At 40.9% G+C, this 8,084-nt stretch overlaps 1 long non-coding RNA gene across 1 annotated transcript; it reads left to right on the top strand.

The window, feature by feature from the left end:
* The first annotated feature begins 3,609 nt into the window (after positions 1-3,609).
* Positions 3,610-4,624, top strand: LOC146872150 (uncharacterized). The gene is made up of 3 exons (XR_014983649.1): positions 3,610-3,736; positions 3,894-4,084; positions 4,169-4,624. It is a non-coding gene; the product is annotated as an uncharacterized LOC146872150 (long non-coding RNA).
* The last annotated feature ends 3,460 nt before the right edge of the window (positions 4,625-8,084 follow it).

Here is an 8,084-nt window from a genome sequence, read left to right as displayed (position 1 = left end):
TGTCGCGAGTTTCGATGTATCTTTTACACTGCGGTGCCAACGAACTCTAGCGATCCATTCGAAATACATTCCAAACATCGTGGACATTTTTTTTTACAAGGAATAAACCATTACTTTGTATACCTTGGCTTGTCTATTGGCGTTGCTTTTGTACGAGTAGCAACAAAATTTGCTTATAAAAGAGAGAAATCTTATAATTTATCGATTGTTTTAACATGTATTATATCGAAAGATATAATAGATAATATTTTTTGACGTAATACATTTTAAAACTTTTTCCGCGCTAAAATCTCCAATGTCCGAAAAGTTACTATGCACCCGCACACGCACATTAATACTCTTGCTTGCAGCGCTCATGTGTGACTGTAAAGACGCGCCGGGATGATGATTATCGAGGGAGGCGACCGAAGAAGGTTGCCGCACATGTGTTATATCTATCCTAACAACGTAGAACGTAGAACATAGTAACCTTTCACACGACCCCAGAATTTGGATTTTCTCAAGGTTCACTCGTGTGTCCCATCGCGTCGGGCTACCTATGTATATAACGCTACGTATACTTATATACATACGTAAGATTTTCTTTTCCTCTCTCTCTCTCTCTCTCTCTCTCTCTCTCTCTCTCTCTCTCTCTCTTTCTCTCTCGTTCGAAATTTTGAAATAACATGAAATTTCTGGTTTATTTTCGCAGTTATTTTTGCCACAAGAGTAACGAAAAAGAATGTCGAGTTCATAAGTATACATTATGAGTATACATTATGAATATAACGCTCGAGTAAATTTCGATAATAGGCTAAGGTGACGCGATGCGGTACTCTTCTCTGTGGACATCTTTCAACGATCGATACCGATCGGGGCAGCAGAAAAAGAGAAGAGAAACGAGAGAATAGCGAAAGAGAAGGAGAAAAGAAGGATCTAGCTGGAGTTATACGACACCCCCTCCCTTTTCTGAACTGAGTTTTACTATCATCCCTACATATGGGGATGGTAGTGCGGCACATTCTAAACCACGCGGGACGTACCATCTGTGCACGTTCTGTCGCACACCCTCCCGCTATTTCGTCGAAAGTGACTACGTCGCGCTATCGAGAAGAATGTCAGCGTCCTTTCAAAAGACAAAGAAGATAAAAGTGAATCTCAGAGATGTATCGTTTTTATTCGTTATCCCTTTTGCCTTTCCCTTTTTAGAAATTAATCAACCAAAGTAGAACGATGTAATATCTAGATTCTCAAAGTTGAAAAACGATTTATAATTCGACGTAATTAACTCGTGAACCTCGCTAATGAATTTTTTTATTCAAACGCAATTCAAACGCAAGACCCAAGTTAGATTCAAGTGTTAAGCTAGATCGATCGATCGATCGTAATACTAAATCGATGGAGAATAAAAATGGAAAAAAATCAATATATCGTGGTAATGCTTACGTAGCGAAGCGGAGCGCGCAAAGTGATCTCACTCGAGACAATTGCTGCTGGCCCCATCAAGCTTCATCAGGGTGATTAGCGAACGACATACCCCGTGGGTCGCTCCTTTAGATTAGCCGGTGCCCCCGACTCGCGGATCTCCCCCACCCCTTTTCTCTTTCCTACGTCCTACGTCACCACCGGGACCGTCCTGCATACGTCGCCTTCTTTCCTTCTCATCGCCTTCTTTGTTCCTCTTCTTCTCCTCGCGATCATTCCGAGCGTTCGAGCCACCAATGAACGTGACACATCGGTCAATGACACGCGTGTGCACATGCGGGTAAAGTAGCCCGGCCACGCTCGAGAGGCTTCTTCCTCCTCTGATGTCTCCTCTCCTCCTTCTTATCATTATTATTATAACCACTACTGCTATAGTATAATCGTCAGTATCATGCACGATGTATTAATCCCTCTTTCTCTTTAAATCGTACAAATTTTAGTAATTCGCCTTTAAACGGAGACCAAACGATAGCTGCTCGGTGAACATTAGATGAAGGCTCGATAAAGACTCGATAAAGACTCGATGAAGACTCGATAAACATTCCTTAACAGATTCTCAGTTACGAAATCGGAGATATATCTACCTGCATCTCATATATCTAATCTACGTATTAATGCTGAATGCTTCTCGCGGCAGGACGCTTCTACGTACGTATGATATGTATGATACACACACACACACCTACATATAGATATACTGTAAAAGTAGAGGAACCCTCGCCTCGTACTCACCCCTTGAGCTTGCTTGTCTAGAACTCCCCTTCCTACATCGGCCCGAAATCTGGCCACACCTCGAGAATACTCTTCCGAGTATTAGTCACTCCTAGCGCAGCTGGGTTGCGTCCCTGGAGTTGTTGCTGGTTCTTCCCTTCTCCATTTCCAAGGCCGAATCAATCTCGGTTTATCCTAGAGGCGGGTTGGGATTTGATCGGTGCTCCCAAGTAGCGGCAAATATCCTTCTGATTTTTTACTACCATCTCCCTCTTAGCAACTGCACTTTAGTGAATTTTCTTAAACTTGCCTGGAATTTCTTCTATCGTCAATAAGCTTTATTTCGTTGATAAATTGATAGGTGCACGTATCATATGTACCTATACGTATGTAAATGTAGATAACGATCTACATTATTGATACATATAAATATCTAAATTTACAATAATTCAATCTACTTTTATCTCACTTGTAAACTAAGAGAATTCTAATTTCAAATATATAAAGACATATAAAAATATAGCGTATTCGTTTGCTATCCTTACCCTCGTTTTCTAATCGATAACGTGTGCAATGCATATCTAGCTGCCCTTGTGAAAACGGAAATATGGCGAAGGGAGCGAAGGCCGCTGATTTAGGAGAGGGCTGAATTTGTTTGTCGAACCGGGCTTCCCTGCTAATGCCCTAGTTAGTACTTTGGTTTCTTTTGTGCCACCCTCCAACTACTAGCCGCGCTCTCTTTCTCTCTCTCTCTCTCTCTCTCTCTCTCTCTCACTACCACGTCCCCCAAATCCGTGGATTTTAACCCTCGCAGGAATGGGAAATGCACCCTTCCGCTATCCTACTATGGTTATTCTACTTTGTAGAATGCAATTTTCATCTCGCACACCATTCAAAAGCATCATCGAGCGTCCACGTTTTCGTTCCTGTTCAATAAATGTAGCTATTATATACTAATAGGAAAAAGTAAGAAGGAATACGAAACTTCATGAATCTTCTTCGTTTCTCTTTATTAAGTGAGTTGTTTAGTTCTTTTACCTGTCGAATAGGAATACGTAGACCTTGTATCATACTCGTCAACGAATATAAGGGAAACCCTTCTCGCTGATGCTTCGTATTTTGAAAGCAAGCCACTCTAAATGATGAGATTTTCGATGCCATCCGTCGCGCGGAGGAAGGGTCGCGTTTGTTGAAAGAAACCGGAGCGCATTAAAGTATTGCCGGAGCGCTTTCGCTTTTGGCTTTTGCTTTTGCTTTTGCTTTTGCCTTTATAGCCGCCTGGAACAATGACGAATCCCCGACGTCATTGTGGTTGCCCCTGCAGCTCCGATGAAAATGCAGGAGGAAAGGGAAAAATGTAAAAGAAAGCGCGGCGAATGTGGGAAGAAAGAAAATAGAAAACAAAAAGAGAAAAAGAGAGGAAGGTGTGCATCAGGCAACAGTCACTCGCTCCTGATTACACGGACCATTGTGCAATGACAACGAAATCGGTATATGAGAGGACGAATGTAAAAAGGCACCCATGACTGAGGAAAGATAGGCTATAGCATCATAGAAATTCGTAAGTGAAATTTTTCCAATTAAAGAAACAATCCAAGATAAGAGATTTCCATAGAAATCAAAACCGAACCAATATCTCCAATGATCCTTGAGATATTCTCACGATTAAATAAAAGTATATTACTTAGTACATACGATATGTAAACGTCGATTCGAAGTGGCATTTTTCAGACTCATTTACTGCAACTATAACACCTTGACGGATTATAATGAACGAAAGTAAAACCTTATTTTGCTCGTTATTCACGATGAACGAATATTCCTACATCATTCTGAGTTGAGAGCTTGCAATTATGTAGATACTGCGCATGTACATGCGTGCGTTAATATGCGCAATCATCTCTAGATGGTAGGTATCTCTAAATTTCCCAGTAAAATTGTCATTTTCTCTTTCTCTCACAATGGACTAATGCTGTTTGAGTTTTTCTTACAGTAAATATGTATCCGGACGTAATATTTCGTTAGAAATATTCATAAAACTACATTAATGAATTTGACATGTACTACACAGAGACAGAGACAGAGAGAGAGAGAGAGAGAGAGAGAGAGAGAGAGAGAGAGAGATTCCAGTTTTTACATATACCACGTAAGCCACTGCACTGCAACGAATGCACGTGCATTGGATTAAAGACTCGTCGTTGATACTTCGCTAACCTGTCGCGGAGAAACCGGAAACGAGTTGAATTCTTACGTGGAAACGCCTCGATCCCGCAGGCCAAGCAGGTAGGACTGGTAAAACGGGTGGGGCTTCCGCTTTCAGATCGTCGATCAGGATTGATACATCGATCATTCCTCGTACGTATAAAAGAACCGTACAAGTGGTTGAGCAGTCCTTATCATGAGTAATCTCATTAATCGCCGTAAAAATCGCTTTTATTTTTTTCAAACATAACGCTCGTACGACTGATGTAGATGATATAGATCGCATGTATATATATATATATATATATATATATATATATATACACATATACATATGTATATATCGCTCTTTTCTTCTGTCACTGAGCAACTTTAAAACGTTCCTTCAACAAAGATTTCGCTACTTTTGTAATCTTTTGCGCATAATACATAGATACGACATGAGATCACCAAAGAACTTTAACATAAACCGCAACACAGGAGGATGAGGCAATGTTACGAAGTATCGACGTTTCGGTGTAACGATATCTTCTTTGAAGGTTTTACGTGTCTACGACCTTCTAAGGGTGCGGTTGGGATCACGATTGATTCGAAAATAATAGTATTCGAATGAAGAAAGATGAATTTTTGTCTCTGCAAAAAAAAATCGATATCATCACCCACGCAACGTTATCTATGACTTATACGGAAGTCATTTAGTTGTAAAAGTTGGAAGATAATTTCACTATATGTATATTATATTTGGATTGTATGAGTCATCAAAAGTTGATATTTATAAGTCGACGCGAGTCCTAACAACTATTTCCCACGATCCATGATACACGTCAAAATATTCATCATCGAGTAGGGATAACGGTGCCGGGATACTTTTCGTTCGAACAGCGACTTTAAGTCCCGAAGCAAGGTAGTATCGGTATTTCTTGCGGTTCTTTGTCCCGCAGGCCGTATACCAACCTCACCTCACCTGTGCCAGGCCAGTTCGTCCAAGTAACTCGATCACGCGTGGCATACTGTGGTGGGGTACTCCTCCCTCCTCCAACTATGGTAACATCCTTCGGAGCGTCTCCATCTTCGCACTCGCTTCATCTATTCTCGCAGTGCAAAGCTATCGTTTTGCTTCCATTTCTGTTTTTATTCCTTCTACGAATCAGCATCGACTACCTCTCTCTCTTTCTCTCTCTCTCTCTCTCTCTCTCTCTCTCTCTCTCTTTCTCTCTCTCTGTCTCTCTCCTTTCAACTACATCTCTACTACTCTGCGTAGCTATCTATCGCTCTCACACTTCCAGTGCTCTCTTCGTCATTGCAAAACGTTATACGCTTCATTGTAACAATCTGAAAGAATATCGAGTTTCAAGGCGTTCCGCTGACTGTTCGACCACTCTTACAAATAAATAATTACATATTGATATGGCTTTATACGTAAGAAATAAATTTTCAAACTAAAATAAAGTGCCGATCGTTACAATAAACAAACGAATATGATTAGATGAAGAAAATAAGTTTGAGAAAAGCGCTCTAACGTATCTTGCGTCGATCGTCGAGATCGCAGAGAAGAAGGGGGGCGATAGGGGGCGATAGAAGCCAAGAGAGATGGCCGCACAGCCAGGTCGGTCATAGACTGCTTTTTCTAAAGAGTATGAGAAGCTGGAATAACCGACCCGATGAACCGAGGTTCCGGAGGACAGAACGGTACACGATGCCTTCCTCCTCCTTCTCTTCCAACCTTCACCGTGAGGCCACCGAAGATGAGGGCCAGCAGGACCTCGGAGTTCCCACTCTTGAAATTCCTACGTACGCTTCTGATGGACACAGGCATACGTATAGGTATACGGTACTCGCGCGCTGTTACCTCGCCAAGATACACCTATGCTTTTAGGAAAATAGTTTTCGTTATTGCACTATTCCTCAAATTCGTCTAATTCGCCTAATTCGCCTAATTCGCCGTATCGTCGATCATTTGTATAATGGACACATACTAGGACACGTACTCGCATTACATATCGTACTATTAAATATTATTTTCTTTAAAACATTTGTCATCGTTTACTCGTCGTTTACCCGTCGTTTACATGCCGTTTACGTATTGAATATTTCGAACGAACGCGTTGAAGTCATTCTGGAGGCAGCGCTCTACGTTGTAAGTTAAATCTCTAATTGAAATCATTTCAACTTGCTTCGCAATCTAGACGCGTTGAGAAAGTTTTGACTCTCGAGCGCAACCATCCGGACGAAAATTACTTGCTTGCGATATGCGAAAAGTGTCTATCTTTTGCAATGATTGTTTATTCTAAATTTCCAATTATTATGGTATTCTTGCCATGAGAGCACTTTAATAGACGACTAAAGGTTAACGACAATTCCAAGAACGCTCGACAATTTTCATCTCGATCCTCTAAAATGACCCCAATGCTGCCTTAATTTAGACAATTTGTCGTGTGGTCCTATCTCGACGATTGTGCCATTATATACGCTTCTTCATCCACCTTCACGGACATATCCACCTAACTATCCTAGTTTTTATTTTTATCCCTTATCCCGTAAAGGTCATAAACGATCCTTATGATTTCGTTGATTAGTTTAGTTGATTATATCGATAAAATTTAGAAATTATTCAACGAACAATCTCGTATATGCGTAACCAAACGGAAAAAACTTACTCGACGTTAAAAGATCCGAGGAACGCGATAATACGCGAGTGTCCTCCTCTATTTCCGTTTACGCTTATGTACCTCGCAATCAGCCGTCGGGCTCTTCCAAGACGAGCGATTCGAGATGGAGCAGGAGAGAAACGATGAAACGAATGGAAGAGGGCACTCCGTTATCGTTCACCTCTCATAACGGTTTCTTCGACGGAGGGCGCGATCCCACATCGCTTCGTGTCGTCGCTGGGTAAGAATGGCTCGCCGTTTATATCTATCCATCTCTATGTATCTATGTAAGTATGTATATCCATGTATTTATATACCATATTGTAATCGATCGATACGTATCCACGTATCCTTATTACGTGATACTTATTACATCAGCGTATGATCGTAGCCCATCGATCAAACGATCGTTGCATCGTCAATAATTTTCAATAAAGTACAAGCACAAATTTTAAAAGCTGAATATTACAAAATCAAGATGTCTTTCCAGTGATTCTTTGGACGATTCATTCTAAATATTAGCTTACGTAGAAATTATGGGAGAGGGAGAGAGAGAATAAAGTGAAGCTATGAAGTATAGAGGAATACGAATGTATCATCTAGTACTTCGTAATAACACCTTTGTTTCCGGTAATGGAACAAAACGCCAACTCCTTAAATGCTTTTATGCCCTCGATGTAACGGCTCCTCGTGACTTCTTTGGCTTCCGGTACAAGCGAGGGTCACTGAAGACCCGGAAGTTCGTTCGACTCAGCGCATTAACTTTCCTCGGAGCCCCTTAGTATTATATACCTTTCAAGCCATCGGATACTTTGCGAATTGTAGCACGCGGAAGAGTAAGTGGAAAGGCAATCTATGACACTACAGTCATTTCATCGTTTCTTTTTCCTTACAATCGGCATTCTAACCACGGAAAGGTTACAACGCTGCTCTATAATAATTACTCTGATATTTAATATATAATATTTCATAGATTGAATATGATAATTGAAAAAGGGTTACATCGCCTCGACTTTCGTAACATGAGTAAAATAAATCTTTAACGTATATATCTAAGCG

This window comes from Vespa mandarinia, unplaced genomic scaffold, assembly GCF_050613455.1.
Source record: "Vespa mandarinia isolate Hongniang unplaced genomic scaffold, ASM5061345v1 scaffold_37, whole genome shotgun sequence".
In the NCBI taxonomy this organism is placed as follows: domain Eukaryota; kingdom Metazoa; phylum Arthropoda; class Insecta; order Hymenoptera; family Vespidae; genus Vespa; species Vespa mandarinia.
Note: the sequence above shows the minus strand (reverse complement) of the source record. Positions and strands in the feature narration are given on the sequence as shown.